Source organism: Parasteatoda tepidariorum, chromosome 5, assembly GCF_982258835.1.
Source record: "Parasteatoda tepidariorum strain Cologne lab strain chromosome 5, Ptep-v5.0, whole genome shotgun sequence".
Classification (NCBI taxonomy): domain Eukaryota; kingdom Metazoa; phylum Arthropoda; class Arachnida; order Araneae; family Theridiidae; genus Parasteatoda; species Parasteatoda tepidariorum.
Genome location: NC_141759.1, coordinates 110,906,092 through 110,924,054, shown reverse-complemented (window position 1 = coordinate 110,924,054; position 17,963 = coordinate 110,906,092). Strand labels below are relative to the sequence as shown.

The window sequence follows — 17,963 nt, the reverse complement described above, 5'->3', positions numbered from 1 at the left end:
AAAAGTAAAAGAAAGAAAACCACAGCAACTATTTTCTCTTTCAATTAATCTTAACGAAAAAAAAAATCAATCATCATAACTGTAAATATCATAAATAAAAGACGAAAGCGGAGCGAAATTTGCATTGGAACTAATGAAGAACTTCGTCTTCTCTCTCGATCGTGACTCACTGATTTAAGTAAGTTAAAATGTTAATTCATTTTATATTTATTTTTTGGTGTAACTGTATTTTATTTTGAAGGCATGTATAAATACAATTAAATTAAAATTAATAAATCAAAATAATCTAAAATATAAACAATCAACGCCCCTTCCCCCAGCTGGCCGCGGTATAATTATTTACGTTGACAGGTCCGCGGTGATAAAAAGGTTGGGGAAAAATGCTCTACGGCATCTCCGATTTTAGTTACAAATGCAATAAAAATATAGGAGACGGGGACGTATTAAAATTTTCTTACTTACTTATTTATTACTTATTTATTATTTTCTTACTTACTTATTACGCATATGCATATCTATATTTTTTAGAAAGTTTTGACACGTATCCTTTGACTTAGTATCAAAATTGTCATTCGAACCCAAAAATTATAAAAAATTATTAACCTGTCCACAAAATGATTCACTTAAAACCAGCTATTAATAATAATTAGAAAGCAATGGAGAGGAATGTCTATACTCGAGGTAGACAACAGTGTACATTAAATTTAGGCTATATAGAATTTCTATTCCGCCTCATATCGTATTTTACACCATCATCGATTTTAGCGACATATATGCTAACTATTATGTATAGAGTGACGAGGACAAAATAAAATAGTTTTTAAAAATGATTTGTACATATTTCTTAGCATATGCATATATTTTTCGAAATTTCGACACCTATGCTTTGATTTGGCATTAATATTAGAGTTATAATTTGAACCCAAAAATTATTAAAGTGTCCACCAAATAACCCACTTAAAACCAACTATTAATAATAACTAGTCCCGCAGAGGACTGATCGTTAAGACACGGTTCCCAGCAGATCACCGAAGTCAAGCATCACTGGCTGTGGTCAGTGTGCGGGTGGGTGATTACTTGGATTAGTCTGCGTAGGGACCTTTTGACACCTTTCCTTTGATTTTGCATCAGAATAAAAGTCGTCATTTGAAGCCAAAAATTGTAAAAAATTATTAAAGTGTCCACCAAATTATCCCCTTAAAATCAGCTATTAATAATGAATAGAAAGCAATGGAGGGGATTAACTATAGTCGAAGTAGAGAATAGTATACATTAAATGTAGACTATTCAAAAAATTTTAAATCGCCTGATATCATTTTTTACAACATCAGCGATTTCAGCGACACCTGTGGTAGCTATTATATATAGAGCGACAAGGGCCAAATAAAAGATTTTTTGAAAAGGATTTATACATAATTCTCAGCACATGTATATGTTTTTTGAAATTTAGACACCTGTCCTTCTATTTGGTATTAGTATGAGAATTGTCATTTGAACCCAAAAATTATGAAAAATTATTAAAGTGTCCACCAAATTATCCCCTTAAAATCAGCTATTAATAATGAATAGAAAGCAATGGAGGGGATTAACTAGAAAAGTAGAGAATAGTATACATTAAATGTAGGCTATGCATAATTTTTTAAATCGCCTGATATCGTTTTTTACAACATCAGCGATTTTAGCGACACCTGTGGTAGCTATTATATATGGAGCGACAAGGACCAAATAAAACAGTTTTTAAAAATTATTTATGCATATTTCTCAGCATATATATATGTTTTTTGAAATTTTGACACCTACCCTTCTATTTTGTACTAGCATGAAAATAGTCATTTGAAGCCAAAAATTGTAAAAAATTATTAAAGTGTCCACCAAATTATCCCCTTAAAATCAGCTATTAATAATGAATAGAAAGCAATGGAGGGGATTAACTATAGTCGAAGTAGAGAATAGTATACATTAAATGTAGACTATTCAAAAAATTTTAAATCGCCTGATATCATGTTTTACAACATCAGCGATTTCAGCGACACCTGTGGTAGCTATTATAGCGACAAGGGCCAAATAAAAGATTTTTTGAAAAATGATTTATTCATAATTCTCAGCATATGTATATGTTTTTTGAAATTTTGACACCTGTCCTTCTATTTGGTATTAGTATGAAAATTGTCATTTGAACCCAAAAATTATGAAAAATTATTAAAGTGTCCACCAAATTATCTCCTTAAAATCAGCTATTAATAATGAATAGATTGCAATGGAGAGGAATGTTAATAATCGAGCTATACGGAATTTTTTTACCACCTCATATCGTATTTTACACCATCATTGATTTTAGCGACACTTGCGCTAATTATTATATATAGAGAGAAAAGGAGAAAATAAAATGCTTTATAGATATATCTCAGCGTATGCATGTTGTTCGAAATTTTGACACCTATTCTTCGATGTGCTATTAGTATGAAAGTTGTCATTTGAACCCAAAAATTATAAAAAAATTATTTCTTAGCATATGTATATGTTTTTCGTATATGTGTTTCGAATGGGGCTACAATTTTGTTACCGGTGCTTTTGATCCAGTTCAACAGATTTTTCCGAAACACATTGTTAGAATTATTATTTATAAAGGTATGTTTTTCATCTCCTGCGAGGATGATGTGACAATATTTTAGAATCTGAGAGTGACAATATTTTAGAAAAATTGCCTGTCAGAAAAGGTGTCCCATATTTTTTAGGGGAGGGGGGGGGAACTTTTTTAGTGGCAGAAAATTTAGAATAAAAATTTTTGTGATTGTCACCTCTAAATTTTGAAGAGAGGAAGTGAGAACATCCAGGTACATAACGCTGTTTTTACTTAAATACACGTACCACTTGAAGCGGTAGTAACATTGTTCCTGTTATTAAAATAAATAACATAATTGGGGGCTGCTCCCCTTATTAGAGAAAAGAATTTCCTGGATAAGAATTAAATCAAAAATATTATCCAGGATGTATTCCCAAATTTATTGGCATTTCGGGAGCAAACCTGATACGTTCCAGAAATAAATCTCAAGGGAGCAAGACATTAGGGTTGAGGAGTGGGGAAGGCAGTGGCCATTTTAATTTTGAGGTAGTTGATATATGTTAGATATGCTCTATAGGCATATGTTGGGGGTGCCAGAGAGGAAGCTGAGCTGCATGACTCTCAGGAGGTTTTCATCATTCCCAAACTCTTTTCCAAGTTCCATGAGTGCCCTGAACTCATTAATGTTGAAACTTGTGTTGGTTTCATTAGAGAGGGAAGGGGTCGATTTAGTGTCCTTCAACATAGCTGAATAGCTTCTGTTGGGTTGAAAGCTTTGCGCACCCGGTGGAGAATTCTTTGGTTTTGTGACGGTTTCGCCCGGGGTTTAGTGGCATTTTTATTTTTGTTTTCATTGCTTTTACTCTTGTTTTTAATAATATTTCCATTTTTTGGAATATTGGGTTTCCCGTTTCCAGGAAATGATATTGATATAACTGGGAATGATATTGATATTGACATATAACTGACATTGATTAAAGCCCTGGCAGAGATAACACTGCTTTGGGCCTTTCCCTCCTCGATACTACACCACCTTAATTTCGATTCCTAGGAGTTCAGTCAATTCGAAAATTTTCTCCGAATTTTTTGATTGGGTGATTTGGAGGTAAAATAGGGGCATGGGAATTTTCTTAGCTCCCTGTCTGGTTAATTGAGTGAGGCTATGCACCTCAAAGCCCTGTACCTATACCTGGGCTTTGATATTTTCGACGAAAGTGAGAGAGGGGAGTCCCCTTCTGTCGATTTTAAGTAATCGCTCCTCCTGTAGGGCGAAACCGGCCGAAGACTCTCTGTGTTGTAAGTGGTGACTGATGCACGTTAAATCTATCGATTTACAAAGTCTATGGTCCCCTAACAAATCATACCTCGGGGGGTACTGATTCAGGAGTTTTCTTGTCTTCTGGATTGGTTACAAATTACAAGGCTACGGGGTTGAATATTTAGTAGTCGAAAACCCAAACAATTTTGTCGGCTGTTCAACGACGGTTATAAAATATAAAATAAAATTTTCCGGCTAGTTTTGCTCGCACGGATGATGCTTCTCTCTATTAGAGAGAGAGAAGTAAAGGCCAATCTTGCCCCGGTTTGATCAAAAAGGGGTCCTCAAAGAATAAGTCGAGGGACGCCTTATACCTTTTGCGTTTCTAGATGGGAGCACTCTTTTTTTCAAGGGTGTATATAATTATATAAACATCCCTTTGGTTATTAATTTCTTTTAATTCGAGGTCAAATGGGTCTACAGTAGAATTAAAATTAATGGAGTACGCATCCATATAGACACCCCTTGCATGACTGCCAAGTCTCCTGTTTTTTAACGAAGACTCCTGCATTTTACGACTATCTCCTATTTACGTATACTTTCTCAGATTTCTCTGTATTTGTTGTAGTATTTTTTTTTTAAAAAAATTGGTAATAAAATAGCCACTGATGGCAAAAATATTTCTCTCATTCCTGAACTGATGGTGCTATTTGCCAGAACTGTAGTATGTTGGGAGTTAATTGTATAAGTGGCTCAGGGTGTTCGCCTTCGAATAAGTTTCGGGTTTGAATCCCAGCGATGACTGGTCGATATGAATTCCGCATCCGTGTTGCACAGACCACAGTGCTGACGTGAAATATCATTAATGGTAGACGGATCTCGGGTTAAAGTCCCCTTATCGTCAGACTAACCGTGAGAGGTTTTCCTCTCCATGTAACTCAAATGTATCGTTAGAAAAATCTCCGTTATTTTGTTTCTCCAGTGTTGGCAGGTATGCACACCCTGCTCATGCTGTGACTGTGAGGAAAAGAGGGGCTTAAGGCCCCCGTTGCACCGCTGCCTACGCCTGATCTGCCCAGCACCCCTGTTGATGCATCACACTCTTGAGGGAAGCATAGACGTTCTTAAAAGGAGGCCACAGGTATTTGCTAGAGAAAAAAAATAAGTTCATCTTAATTTTTAATTTTATTTAAACGCTGAAGTTGCCCCATTAGATATGAAATCACTCGAAAACTTATTTTCTCTAGACGTGGAGTTCCAATTTTTTCTCCTGGGATTTCAATTTTCCTCCTTTCTTCAAAGGAACTCCTGGATCAAGTATTGGGAGAAATTTCTTTTTGATGGAACTAACCCACATTTGCGCTTCATGGACAGAGAAACCTCCCACGGTCAGCCTGTGAGGGGACTCTAACTTGTAAGGATATATTACGTCAGCACTGTGGTCGGTACAAGCGGAATTCGTATCAACCAGCCATTGCTGGGATTCGAACCTGGTTCAAAAAAAAGGTGAACGCTCTATTTCCTCTCACACATACATTTTATTTTATTTTATATCCGTCGTTGAACAGCTACCCAATTTTCAGGTTTACGACTACTAATGTTCATCTCCGTAGCCTTATAATTTTGAACCAATCCAGAAGACAAGGGAACTCCTGGATCAGGTATTGGGAGAAATTTTCCTTCGTGGAGGACTTTCTGATGGAACTAACCTCATTTGCATTACATGGAGTGGAAGACCACGAGCGTCTCAGTCACGAGATCAGTAGGGGAGAGTGGGGTCAATTGTAACAGGGTACGATTGTAACAAAGCAAAAATTTTGAGTGTCGGGTTCTAGATTTGGTTCCTAGGTGGCGCACAAGGTGTATTTAATAAATCTACATGTACACCCCTGATGGCAACCATTTTTATGTATTTTTGAAAGAGTTACTTCACAAAAGACATTTTCACGCCACGCAAGTACTTTTTTTGGTATTAGAATATTATATTGTAACAAAGTAATTTTGTTTAAACAAATAAAAATTAGTAACCGAATATGTAAGTGGGCACTTTAATTAACATTTCAATAAAAAAAAAGATTAGTTTTGCTAATTAACTAGCATTGTTTTTAACAAATGAAGCTGAAATGGCGTCTTGGGGACAATTGTAACAATAAGTAAAGGGACGATTGTAACAGCTGAAAATAAATAATCTTATGTTTACAAACCATTACTTAACTCTTTAAGAACCACCAATAGTTTCCTATATCATTTATATTATGTTGCATGTGCATTATTTTATTTGGCACCTTTCACAGCATAAATTAAAATTTTTAACCCCTTAAAGTTAAAAATTTAACCCTTTAGGTTTCTGCTCATTATTATTTTTACTCCTAAATATCACTACTATTTTGATCAATAAAAAAATATATCACAACTATGATAATATGTATAATTAACTATGTTTTAGTTGAATTTATGAACTGTTACAATTGACCCCGTAAGTGGGGACAATTGTAACAACTGCACGACTGTCAAAAATTGTTAATAACTAATATAATAATATTTAAAATCAGGTATTTATTTTTTTTTCTAGTAGAGGATAGTCTACTTTACTCGTCTGTCAATTAATAATAATAATATATTGGATTTTTTGTTAGTTAAAAATAGTTAAGTAAAAAATGTTACAATTGACCCCACTCTCCCCTACCCCCAGAGTTATGATTTGATATGGGAACATGTAGGACTTTTTGACTCAACAGATTTGACGTGCATCAGTCACCATTTACTACACGGGAATGTCTTCGGTAGGCCAGGATCGAACCCACTATCTTTTGAACCTGGGCCCAGTGCCCTACCAACCAGGCTATCCCGGCCCTCACACATACATTTTATTTTATTTTATAACCGTCGTTGAACTGCCGATCCAATTTTTAGGTTTGCGACTACTAATGTTCAATTCCGTAGCCCTGTAATTTTGAAACCAATTCAGAAGACAAGGAAACTCCTGGATCAAGTATTGGGAGAAATGTTGCCTCCGCGGAGAACTTTTTGATGGAACTAACCCGTATTTGCTTCACATGGTGAGGAAAACCACAAAAAACTCTCACGATTAATCTCATGGCAAGAGGTTTCTAACCCATATCCCGTCTACCACTGAGGATATTTTACGTCAGCACTGTGGCTGGTGTGAGCAGAGAGCATAATTCGCGCAAACTAGCCACCGCTGGGATTCGAACCTGGAGCAGCTCATGGGTTCTTGCGTGATAAATTAGCACTTTAGCTCCAGCAACAACTTTGACTTCTGCTGACTGCTAATAATTTTATAAAAAAAGAATTATTTTAATTTAATAGAGCTTTCAAAACCTAAGAAAACAAATGTGGAACTTTAAAATATTATAAAAGTAACCAACCTTCGAATTTTTCCTCAAAAAAAAGTTTGTTTTAGGACAAAATTAGTATATTCAGTCACGGTTACAACTAACTGTTATACATATTCAATGTGAAATTCCTTCGGTATTTTTCCATAGGACTTTACAGAAGAAGAAGTCGAACAATAACTCAGAAATTGTAGGCAGTGGTGTGACGACGACACTCCAGGCATTCTCATTAACCAATAATGATTGTAAAACTTTTCATCAATTGCTAGTATTATTTATAACATAAAATTAAATTTTGTTTTAGGTGGATCTTTAAGAAAACTATTTTTTTAACAAAACAATAGGAGTTAAAAATTTCAGATCCTTAAAATTTCTTTTTTTTTTTTCGTAAAAGAAAAATCAAATGTATTTTCTCGGTAGATATAAATATTTTATCATGGAATAATTTCTGCACGCATTTATGTACTAATCTATTTAATCTAATCTGCATTTATGTATTATCTAATTAATCTATTTATGTAGATTTTTATCAAATAAAATGTCCTCTCAATGTCGTTTTTATTTTTTATTTGTTTATTATATTTTTAATTTTCTATTCTTTCGGAAGCCTTCTATGGAAGGAATTTCAACGGCGACCTCCACATTTCTGCCTATACTGTCAGTAAAAAGGCAACCTCATGAGTAACTTGTTTTACTGTCAGTGCACGCTTGTATTCAATATTCATAAAATTACAAAAATGTGAAGAAATGTTTGGTATTAAAACTAAGTATTATAAAGAATGAAATCTGTTTAAATAATTTCTTATTCTTGCACTATTTGAGATGATTATCGGTACAAGCACTTGGTTCGGGAGAAGGCTACATTCATCTGTAATATAAATTTATATTAAGTATTAATTGCATAAATTATAATTTTTTTTGTTTAAATTTTAAAATAAAACATCTAATGAAGTACCCAAAACTTTGAATGAGAACTAATTGGGTGCACTAATTTTCTGATTAATAAAAAATAAAATAAAAGATCTTTAAAAAAAAATGTAGGTCCAATTTAAATAAAATAGGATATTTAAAATGAAATCAAAGAATAATGAGGGTAATATGAAACATAATGTAAAAACAGGGCAATTTCCATAATGATAAAAAAGAGTTCGTGTTCATTGTTTAGAAATGATCTAATTATTTATACCTGTTACAAACATATGTATGATACATAAAAAGAAAAATAAATAAACATTAAATAAGCTAATGTTCGAACAAGGAAAATAAATTTGTGCAATGCTTAACTTGTATAATTCTGATAGGATTTATATTTAAAAGAAATACTCAAAACATTAAATACTTTTTATTCATAAGCAGATAAATAAAAACGGAATTGTTTTTAATATGAAAAAAAAGGACCATACATTTTCTAGCCCATACAAAATAAATCCAAAATGAAATTAAAAGTTAAGATTTTTTGTTCATATTACCCTCCAATAAATTCTTAAAACTTTAAAAAATGCAGTAAGGAAAAAAGAAGTAAATTCAATCTAGCCTGCCTTTAAAATCATATTTAAAAATATTTTTCATTGCAATTTTTTTGATCGCAAAAATGGTATATTTTGATAATTACAATATTATTATAATTTAACTTTTAAAGTATTATAAAAAAATGTTTTTTTAAATGCAGTAAATAATTTATTTTTTTCACAGAATAAATATCACTTCATAGATTAGTGGGCATTTTCCTAATGTTTACTTTCTTTATTACTAATAAAACCTTTAAAAGGTTAAGATAAAATAAAAGAAAAAGTATATTTAGCAAACAAAACAAAGAAACAAACGTATATTTAAGACTGGCTTCTCAATTTTTTAAGTGCCGAAAATCAGTTACAAATTACTTCAGATTAGCCTCATTTATTTAAGCTAATATGAAACATGATCTTATAAATTCTGCAAAATTATGCTTTTACATAAGTAAAACATGAACGCAAACATTTTTATTTTGAACAGACTAAACAGTTAAAAATATTAGCCGCAAATAACCTAATATTAAAAACTTTAGGAGCTTTAATATTTAATAAACTCCTACTTAACTCCTACTACTATTAAAAACTTTAATATTTAATAAACTCCTGGTGGATTTTTTGACATTCCATTACAAAATTTACAAGGGATCCAAAAATTAATTGGATGAAACAATTTATTCTGCACTTTGTAACATAACACCTAGTTAATTTCAGCACTGATTTAATTAATTAATTTACTATTAAAGTATCACTAATATAATTAGTTCAAATAAAATAACAAATAAAAGGAACTAACATTCATACCTAATAAAGTATTCTCAGGTTCTGAACCATGTGCAATCAGAGTTTTTGTCAACAATTTAAACAAAAGTGATAGAACATCCAAATTATCTAAAATAATAATATAAAACATTTAAAATGCACATAGAATAAAATATATAAATTTTTAGTGTACTATAATGCAACAATTTCATAAATATGGGCAAATGAAAAAAAATTTTTTTTTAACTGTTCATATGCATAATTTTTTCTTCTTCTTCAAGTTAAATAGCTGCAAGCATTAGAGAAGCAATTACAAAAAGATTTTGTGTATTTTTGTTGACAACACAAAAAGGAAATTTTATAGTAGCCAGGGACTTATGTTCAGTAATTTTTGATTCAAATGGAGTTATATAAAATTTATAAGAAGTATATTGAAATATCAAATTTATTTTATTATCAATAATACTTGAAACTATGTAACAGCTTTCAGGGGTCTGTCTACATTATTCTGTTTTTATGTCTAAAATTTCACAATTTTGTGAAAATTTAGACATAATTTGTGAAAATTAAAAATAGTTAGCAATCTCTGGACAAACATCTATATGTTTTTTGTTTTGTTTTTCAAATTGCTAGTTTCAAATCTATTTGTCACCTTGTCAATTGGAGTTGGCGCGACAGATCACAATGTGGAAATATCCCCATTTTTAATTAAATTTATGTTGGGAAGAAAAGGATAAGATCTGATAGTGGGGTTACACCACGTAGCTCGATTGTGTTGAAATTAATTATACAATTTTTCTTCACGCCACAAGGAATGTCATATAGCCACAAAAACGTATGAGATGCGACACCAACAGAGAAGGGGTTAAATACAATTTTAGATTTCTAAAATTGATTTCAAGAAATTTTGCTACCTTTTTAAAAATAACGGGCTAAGAACCAGACATCCTGTTTAAATTTGCAATACTTATATAATAATTTAACCATTTCAGTTAGAGATATTAAATACTTTAGTTATAATATTGTTTTTAAATAATATTAAGCATTATTAATACATTACATCAAAGTTTTGATTAGTATACGTAAAAATAATAATAATGAAATAAAATAAATCTTATTTAAATGAAAATATTTGATTTTTATAAAATAATCATGCCCTATAGAGTAAAAAATTATGTTGCGATAAAAGAAAATGTTTCCTACATTGTAGCTAATGATTGTCCACTTTTGGGATCCCATAGTTTTATAGGTTGTTGAGAATCTTTGCGGCCAGATACTATGAGAGATTTCTGAGGATGCCAATCACAACATTTAACATCAGCTCCATGACCTGTGCAACAAATCATTTCACTAAAATTAATTCCTCACAAAAACTATGTATTTTTGAAAAATATTCATAAAAAGTAAGTTGCATAAAAAATTAGTACAGTAGAAGATCCACATAATGTAATTATGTAAACCGTCATTCTCTGTAAACTCTAAAATTATTATCTTTAAAGCAAACAAAAATCAATACATTTGTTGGTTTTAATTTCTAATCCTCTTAATAATTTAAATTTTTCCTGGAAATAATAAAAACTTTAGGTCTTATTTTTGTATTTTAAAGTACTTTTGTTAAAAAATTATTTTAAAGCATTAATATTGATCTGACATGTTTATTAAGTCAGTTTAATTATTTGGAAATGATCTATGCAACAAAAAATTTCATATAAAGCAAAGCTTCCTGTTTCATGGTTTGCATAGTTAAAATCTTCTACTGTATAACAAAAGTATGGAGTATGGAACGTTTTCTAATCTAAAAAATTTTACACATTTAACTGAATTAACAAATTAAAAATAGATTTGGAAAAAAAATTAACTTATGATAAAATATTAACCCCTTCATAATAAAAAATAAGTTATAAAGTTAGGCCTGTAAACATAAGAAATTTTACCAACATTTTCTTGCATTAGTCCAAAACATGGACAGTGAAAAACTAAAACAAATAACAAAATATTTATCTGTTCATTACATGCAATAAGTAAAGAAAAAGCATATGATATGTAATTTGTTACATCCACATAAAATAAAATTACTAATAAGGATAAAGCATTTTAGTATTCTTGTAAAAAGAATAGCTAAATAATATTTTAGTAAATTTAATCAAGACATGCGAAATAATATTTTAGTAAGTTTAACAAAATTAGTTTTAGAATATACGGAAAACAGTTTAAAACCTCTCAGTCAGCACTTTTGCCAGCAAAAGAGTTTTTTTGCGTGATCACAGATGGCAAAAAATGAATAAGAACGAGCAAAAAATGCATAAAAGCATGAGATAAAACACAGTTGGCCATAATATTTTTGATTTGTTTTTGGAATAGTATCATTCACCAAGTTTAATACTGATGCAGTACTTCTTAATTTTAACAAAACAAATCTTCCACAGAATTTTACCAATATCATTACTGGAAATCTGGAAATGATGAATTAATAGTCTATACAATAAGATTTAAAAAAATAAAAATTTATTTTTATAACACTTCTTTCTTTCATACACAAAAAAAAATCCATCGATGAAAAGTGCAGGGTAATTGATAAATTAAACATTACCTGGAGGAGGTTGAAGTTAAAGCATTTGAATCAAAATTCCAAAAGGAAAAAGAAATCAAGTTGAAATTTGAATCAAGGTTTGAATCAAAAATTTGAATTAAGTTTTGCGTACTTTGTACTACTTGTCTTTTGAAAAGCAATTATTTTGAGACTTAAATAATGCAGTAAAAATTAAATCTTCTTTCTTCCACTTTTTTTTAAAATTCGAACTTTTTGCAACAATATTTACTTTTAAAACTTTTCTCCCATTATAAATCTTTTAATAATTTACCACAAAACAACATTTCCCACAGTTCTAATGTGTCATTAAAACGAAAACTAGTTTTTAGATACTTAAATATTTTGATGTATTCTACTGACAGAATTGATTAACTTACACAAACATGTTATTTAAATATTTTTTAATTCTGACCATAACTGATGGCCATTTCTACTTCATAAATATCAATTCCCAACATTTATAGAGCTATATGTTTGCTTATGAAATGTCTCAACTTAGTCTTTTTCTGAAACTATATAAAAATTTTAATACCTCATAAATTTATGAAAAAAATTGGCACATGAAAAATGATTCTAATCAGGAACAAGAAAATAATTGGAGTCAGGAAATTAATAGCCGAATATAATAAGCCTTCAATTAGATGAAGAAGAGATGGAGTTATCAGAGGCAGCAACCCTATGAGCGTCCACCAATTGGTAAGAAACTCACAACAAAAAAACAAAAAAGAAACTTTGCTGAAAATGTGTGTAAAAAATCAAGGAAACACAAAATTGCACTAGTAAATTAAATGATTTCCACTATATTTTATTGTTATATATATGTATATTTTTTGCATAACATTTAGTATTCTTTTAAGATAATTAATTAAGAAATTTTCTTAAGTTAAGAATTATTTTAATGATCAACTGGCAGTGATGCTATAGGTCACCTGTGAGGGTATCCTTGATCTTCTTCACAAAGTGCAACTACCTAATTAAAAGAAGAGCTAACATAAATATTAAAACCCAGAACAAGGAAGAATATAATGAAATCAACTGAACTAAAAAAAATCTTTATCTTAAGACTCATGAAAAAGATGTACTAATTTATTGAGTACAAATTTTTTGCATATGGAAAAAAGTCAGAAAAAGAAAAGAAAAACTCAAAACATAGGAGGTAAAAGTGATGCACCACTTCTGAAAAGAGAAAGCCACAATATGCTCCATAAAATAATAGTCTTTTAGTGATATAGTTGTATGTTTAAGTTGTATGTATATGTTAAGTAATAGTTGTATGTTTAAGTACAAATAATCTTCTTTTATTTGTTAAAGCAAAAAATTTTTAACGAAAGCAGATGTGATTTCGCATCAAGCAAAACTTGCAAATGAGGAATCAGAATTGAAAATGGCAGACAATAAAAAATAAAACATTTTGCTCTTAATAATTAATTCCTGATAATTAATTTATCTAACAACATAGGTGCCAACATAGATAAGTAAAAATCCAGTAGATTTTACAAAATACCACAAATTCCATGATAATTGTTGCAAAATGTACTAAATATTTTGCACGTCATATTTTCTGCATTTCATATTCATCACAACTGAAAAAACTGCAATGTTTTGCAGTTATGATTAACATTAAATTAACTTGAAATGTAATGTATTATATTCACTCATAATTTTGAAAAGAAATAGGCATTTACTTCATCAAAGACAGTTAAAAGATTTTTTTAATTAATTTAAAAAGGAAATTCTACAAAGACTCAAAATTTTAGAACAAAAACATTTTTCAGACAGTTTTTTATAAATGAGACTCGCTTATGTATTAGTAACACATATTTAAATATTCAAGCAAGCAATAATCTGTGCAAAAATTCTATTTCAATACGGATTTTTTTAGGGAACTTACTTTTAGGGAATTTTCAAAAATGATGAAAAACCAGGAGAATTTTAATTAAACCAGTAGACCCGGAGAAAATGCCAAAAACTAGTAGTCTACTGGAAAATCCAGTAGAGTTGGCAGCTATGTAAAAAAAATTTTTTTAATAAATCAGCCATGATGAAAATTGAAAAACAAAAGTAGATTTTAAAAAAACCTAACATGTCAATACTTTCAAGTTCTAAACTAGAACAACCAACTGACAACAATCCAAAAAAATTACTTATATTTGTGATGAAATTGACAGAGAAAAAGCGGAGCAATAATTGATGAAAGAATGATAAAGGGGAAAAAAATTCAGCTTTTGAACATCTTATTAATATGTATTGAAAACATCAGGATCTTCAGAACCAATAAGTGTGCGAAGAAAAAAAAACAATAGAAAAATAAATTTAAGCATCATAATTATGTCATAAATAAAAATATTGAAACTTTTAAGACTTGGGAAATTTAAAGCATTTACCAAAAAGAAAAAAATAAGCCATCAAAAAACTACATTAAATTACATCATCAAAAACTCAAAGGCATAATTAAAAGACATAATATTTTCCTTCGAAAAATTATAGTTTTCTTTTGCTTAGGTGCTGCGCGGGCCACGAGACTTTAGGAGCCACATGTGGCCCACAGATCTCAGGTTGAGCATCCCTCATTCAGCAGTTCAAATGTTGCTAATTTTTCGAATGTGATTAATACAAGTCTTACATAATACCCTCAGTAGAATATATTTCGCTCTACAACCCTTGATATAAAAGTACTTCTTGTAGAGAAAATCAAAAAATTTGAAACATTTAATAAAATCACAAATATTTGGAAATTTTCTAGAATAAGGCAAGAGAAATTGAAATAAAAAACTAATTTTAAGAAAGGCAGAATAAGGCATCAAAGTTGAATATTGAAATAGAAATTTGTCAGAATGGTTTAGATTGTTTTCTAATTTAGAATGACAATATTGTTTTAGATTGTTTAAAAAAATGTCAAATTACCTCTAACCAAGAATTAAATATTTTTTTTAAAATTCCCATGTTTTAATAAGCTAGTTATTATTCTACACTATTTTAACTAATTTGTTTCTTCCTATCCTAATCTTCTTTAAAATTTCGAATACAAGTGTAAATTGGATCCTCCAAAAAAATCCATCCACTAAAAGGAAATAAAAAAGGATTTTATTACGAAAGTGGTTTGTAATCACTACATTTAAAAAAAAAATAGTTGCAATCCAAATTAATTACATTTGTAATAAGATAGTTGTAGTAACTACAAAAACCAATTAATCCTATTTATTACATAACCTTTTCTTTTAATTAGAGAGAAAGTGCTGGAAGCTACAGAACAGGAGGGCAATTTTTCTCACGCCTATTCGAAAATTCAAAATTTGTTGATAATACATCAAATCTGGTCGCTTGTCAATAGAATTTTGAATTTAAGTAGATTTTTGTGTCAAGATTTCTTGTTATTTTCATATTTAGAAATAGCAAAGTATTTATATATTTTTGTTTATTCTAAGCTATAAATTTTACAGCATTAATAACAACATAAAGATCAGTAACTAAAAATATTTTTTTTATTCAAATAATTGTTGATTTTAAATCATGAATTTGATAAATGTTTCCTCATGTTTTTAAAAAGTTTGAAAAACGAATTTTTGAGACAAAACTGTATATTTATTAATCTATGATGAGGAAACTGGTTTTACCTAGATAATTAAAAAAATTGGAAAATATTTTTGTTTAACAAAATAAAAATTAGTAGTTTCTGACGTTTGATGGTGTGAAAAATTTGCAACTTTTACAGGTGAAATTCAACGGTTCCACACTTTGTTAACTTTATTTTAATTTTTTTGGCAAAAACAAATTCCAACTATGAAAATATTCATTTCCACTGAAAAATATGAAAGAAAAGAGAATGAAAATTCTGCACAACTTTTATAACATACCCTAAAATTGGAGTATTCTATTATAAAGTACCTTAAAATTGGAGTATTTTTAAAATATGAATTCCTTCATTTAGCTCATTCATAGTAAAAAATTAGGTTTTTACTATTTGTGTTGGCATGTAATTAATTGTAATTTTGGATGAATGAAGTTTAAATTCGAAACTACTTTAGACAATTCTTACCTAGATAAAAGCAATTTTTATTAATTTCATATTAAAATAAATATTTATAAATTGTTTTGGAGAGAAAAGTGAACCTCTATTCTTGAAGGATGAAACATTCTAAGGCTTTTAAATAAAATAAACATACAGTAAACAGAAAAAAAATGAAATTGACATAATACCTCAGAATTTTTTCTTCAACACATTTAAAAAAATCCCAAATCCTTATAGTGCCATCATCAGAACAAGTGATGAATTTGGTATCAACAGGACAAAAACTAAAACACATAAAATAAATAATTAGTGTATTATTTATAAACATTGTAAGCAAATGGTTTTTTAAACTTGAAAAATAATGCAGATAGAATATATACTTTAAATATTGCATAACAATTAAAAAAATATATAAAACTGAACCACGCAAAAAGTCTTAATTTTGAAACTGTTAGAAGTAAATTCATCGATAAATAATTAATGCAGATAACTATTAATCCCACAATTACCTAAAGCAAAAATTTAATATTAAAAACTTTTTACTAAATATTCACAGATAGTACAAATATAGAAAGATATATTAGTTAATTTTAATGTCTGAATAATTACCAATAATAACCAATTATATAATAATCAATTAGCTGGAATCAGTGCTACAAAAAAAAATTATTAAGGAATAATTCCAGAAAAAGAGAATAGAAATTTTAAAATATAGGAGTGAATTCACATATATTTTAAAATTCATTTCTCGAGTCACACAAACATATATAATTTATAATAAAAAGCGTAGATAGTTAAGTTTTTTTAATTTCAAAAATAGAAAAGAAACAAGATTAATAAATAACATTGTACTCAGAATTAACTTTTCAAATGCTATAAGCAATATGCAGTGTTGGTTACTTGTTCAGATAAGAAATAATAAATGAAAGTGTTAAAATACGATTACTAAGGGATATTGGTGCTTTGCTTATTCTTACGATTCTTGAAAATACGAAACTGGCTATATAGAAAAAAAAGGATGCTAATGAATCAGGGTTGGCAAGGTTTAGGACAGAATGGATTAATCTACGGTTAAAACCGTCCTGTCCAAAACCCCTTTGTCTAAAACCCTTTTACTCAAATTATGTCACAATTTTATCGGAACAATATTTAAAAGGTAAAATAAACATAGAACGAATAACATATTGATAATTAAATCTACTAGAGAATATTTGCTTTTAAAAGTGCAATGTTTTATTAATATTGTTTGACTCTTCAATTTAAACATTAAACAAAAGAAGATTAATTGGTCGTCTCATTCAATAGTACATAACTGAACTTTGACCTTCCCATACAGGTTAAGCTATTAGGGACTAAGCGCTTGGTTAGTCATAAACAGGTTCATTTATCTATAGTACTATTCAAGAATACTTTTATTTCATTCATGTTCGATTCTTTTAGCATAGTGGTGATACATCACCAGTGTCAGTAACTGAAACTGATGTTATGCACTTCAAAAGTGTTAATACATTTTTCAGTTATTTTGTATTTCCAATGTAAACTAATATATTTATGTTTAAAAACAATTTATTACTTTTTTTAAATAGATGTCTTTTTTATCATCCTGTGATACAGAAATTATAATATTTTTTTAAAAAAATATTTCGAAAAATAAAAGGTTAATTTTTAAACAAATTTAGTATTTTTTTTTTAAAAAATTATAATCAATTTTTAATATTGCATTATTTATCCTTATGCAAAAACATTATTTATCAGTATCAAAAGCATATTTATATTTAAAGGATTAGGTATTCACTTTTGTTGTTCAATGAATTGTGGAGCTTCAAAAATTATAAACCTTTTCCTGTTATATTATATTATTTTCCTTTAATAAGTTAAAGTAAATTATATAAAAAATATCAAATATTTATTAATACA

General features: G+C 29.2%; 1 long non-coding RNA gene across 2 annotated transcripts in view; it reads right to left on the bottom strand.

Annotated features, from left to right (window-relative positions):
- LOC147809996 (uncharacterized) overlaps positions 1 to 17,963 on the bottom strand; it is a 47,574-nt gene that overhangs the window by 16,148 nt on the left and 13,463 nt on the right. Inside the window, exons 6-9 of one of the 2 annotated variants that reach the window (XR_015434023.1) lie at positions 16,235 to 16,330; positions 10,651 to 10,777; positions 9,490 to 9,576; positions 7,919 to 8,045 (exon numbers count right to left, since the gene is read on the bottom strand). This is a non-coding gene — a long non-coding RNA (uncharacterized LOC147809996). Of the gene's footprint in view, positions 1 to 7,918; positions 8,046 to 9,489; positions 9,577 to 10,650; positions 10,778 to 16,234; positions 16,331 to 17,963 lie in introns of those variants that run through there. The other variant, XR_015434024.1, reaches the window with a different exon arrangement.